At 42.3% G+C, this 3,047-nt stretch overlaps 1 pseudogene; it reads left to right on the forward strand.

Annotated features, from left to right (window-relative positions):
- Positions 1 to 463: 463 nt before the first annotated feature.
- LOC130864724 (platelet-activating factor acetylhydrolase IB subunit alpha1-like) lies at positions 464 to 1,229 on the forward strand (annotated as a pseudogene).
- Positions 1,230 to 3,047: the final 1,818 nt, after the last annotated feature.

Genomic DNA, 3,047 nt, shown 5'->3' on the forward strand with positions numbered 1-3,047 from the left:
AATAAAGCATAGCCTGTAGCTGAATGAGATAAATTTTAATAAGAAAGAAAATGGATTCAAATCTGAATATCAACTTAAATATATCAATTGAAATAGGGTAGATACATTCTCAATTGGCAATGCATTTCAATTTAAGATTTTAAAAAATTGATTCTGTGCTTCGATTTATGATGATGAATATGGGTTTCAGAGAGGTTTTATTATTTTTAATACATACATGATTTTCTAGAAAAGCCCATAAGGACCTAAATACAGAAAACCACATGGAAACACCTTGTTTACTAACCAGGATTGGATGAGTCATTTTAGTTCCCAGGAAACACAAAGGCATTGCCATCCCTGGGTTTAAGGGACTCAGTTTTCTTAGCACTCACTAGCCTTGGACTGACTGCTTATCACTATAAATTGTCCTTAGTTTGAAAAGAAACTTTTAATATTTAAAATTGTTGGTCTCGGCAGCAAATGATCTCCTCCCCCGAGGAAGTGCGCTAGGTTGTCCCTGCTCCTTGTCGCCTTTACAGGGGCTGCGGTATTGAGAATGAGCAGGGACAGGAATCCGGCCAGCAAGCCCACGCCAGTGCAGGACGTGCAGGGCGATGGGCGCTGGATGTCTCTGCACCAACGTTTCGTGGCAGACAGCAAAGACAAGGAAGCAGAAGTCGTCTTCATCGGGGACTCCTTGGTCCAGTTAATGCACCAGTGTGAGATCTGGCGGGAGCTCTTCTCTGCACGCACTTAACTTTGGCATTGGTGGGGATAGCACACAGCATGTACTCTGGCGGCTGGAGAATGGGGAGCTGGAACACATCCGGCCCAAGATCGTGGTGGTCTGGGTGGGCACCAACAACCACAGCCATACAGCAGAGCAGGTGACAGGTGGCATCAAAGCCATTGTACAACTTGTGAACAAGCTGCAGCCCCAGGCGCCGGTGGTTGTGCTGGGCCTGCTTCCGAGGGGCCAGCACCCCAGCCCACTTCGGGAGAAAAACCGACAGGTAAATGAGCTGGTGCGGGCAGCATTAGCTGGCCACCCCGGAGCCCACTTCTTAGATGCAGACCCCGGCTTTGTACATTCTGACGGCACCATAAGCCACCATGACATGTATGATTACCTACATCTGAGCCGCTTGGGGTACACACCTGTTTGCAGGGCTCTGCACTCCTTGCTTCTTTGTCTCCTGGCCCAAGACCAGGGCCAAGGCATCCCTCTGCCAGAGACCACACCCTAAGCATCTTCCCTTTCCATGGCATTAAAGTCTCCTCCTCCTGGAAAAAAAAAAATTGTTGGTCTCTGGGATCTAAGTCAATTCTACAGCCATAGAGTTTGATTTTTATGGACATGCACCAAGGTCCATCGGCCAAGGATGGTATCCATGCTGTCTGTTACCCCGGGGAAACTTCTTTTTCTCTCCAAAGCTTCATTAGTGATTGATCTCCAATCTGAAAGGTAATCATATCTATTTATAGAATGCAAAACTCAGCCACATGGGACATTTCGTTTGACAGAAAAATACACATTTCAAGGTGACTAATTCATAACTTTCAACATTTTTAAAAAAATTCTGGAATTGGAGATATTCGAGCAAGAAATGGCTTTAAAACAAAACTGCACTAAGTTTAGAAGTGTGTAGCCCATATCAGAACCTTTTGTATGATAAAAATAGGGGGTCTGTACCTGTGACCAAGTTGCACAAAACCTTTTTTATTAAAGGGAATAATTCGTTCTGCTCTGTATTATTCAATTATTTTACTCAAAAGAAGGAAAAAAGAAAAAGAAAACAAGCCAAACAACTTCTATCAACCAAAAAATAGCACATGAAAAATACAATAAATGAACAATGTCACACACATTCTTATATCACGATTAATGATAAAAATTGATTGTACTCTCATATTTATAACTGTTTTGTGAAGAAGACAGATCTCAAAAACCTCATTACATTAAATTAACTACCCTGTGGATTTTTCAAATCATGAAATAATTTCACAGTCATAAAATAGTGTAGTTTCATCTAAACTTGGCTGAAGTAATGTTTTAAAGTCATATGCTCCCAATTGGAAAAATCCAATTTTATTTTATTTTTAATTTTGAGAAAATCCTACAAGATTACCCAGTTTCATTATATCCAAACTCCATTCCTCCCCTGAACTTCTGCTTTCCCCACTTCCTCTCATATTCACTATCTTTCTTCCCTATTATAACATTTTTTTTATTTTTCCATTCAAAAATTTACACTTCCTCCCCTCCCGCTTCCCCACTCACCCTCCTACCTTCCCCTCCCTCCTTAAGAGAGAGCAGGGAACTTTGCCCTGTGGGAAGTCCAAGCCCCCCCCCCGCCCCCAACACACACACACACACACACACACACACACACACACACACATCCAGGCCTAGGAAGCTTTGCATCCAAATAGACTAGGGTCCCAAAAAGCCAGTACATGCAGTATAAAAAAGTCCCATGCCTTTATCAATGGCTTCTCAGTCAGCCCCCATTTTCAGCCACATTCAGAGTCCTGTTTGATAACATGCTGATTCAGTACCAGTCCAGCTGGATTTGGTGAGCTTCCATTAAAACAGGCACACTGTCTCAGTGTGTGGATCAACCCCTCGCGGTCCAGACTTCCTTGCTTATCTTCTCCCTCCTTCTGCTCCCTCGCCCTATTATTGCTTTTACATTTACATGCTTGCATGTGTTATGAATATATGTAAGTGTATATAATGCAACCACCTGGCTGAGTCAATCTCATGTCGTTTGAATGAATATGCATTTAAGGCTAGCCTTTTGCAATTGAATAATCTAGAAAGGGACTTTTCCATGGAGAAGACCGATTCCTCCTCCCTCAGAAAAATGTGGAGCTTTGTCAGATTCCCCCCATTGAGTTTGTTATGTCAACTGGTGCTGTCACTGTGTAAGGCTTGTTTAGGTAGACATACTGTAGAAATGTCATGAGTTCAGATTCCCTAACATAGAATAAAAGATAATATCTCACATTAGATATCCTTGTCCTCTCTGTTTTTTTACAATTTTTTTCTGCCCCTTTTCCCT

This window comes from Chionomys nivalis, chromosome 22, assembly GCF_950005125.1.
Source record: "Chionomys nivalis chromosome 22, mChiNiv1.1, whole genome shotgun sequence".
Classification (NCBI taxonomy): domain Eukaryota; kingdom Metazoa; phylum Chordata; class Mammalia; order Rodentia; family Cricetidae; genus Chionomys; species Chionomys nivalis.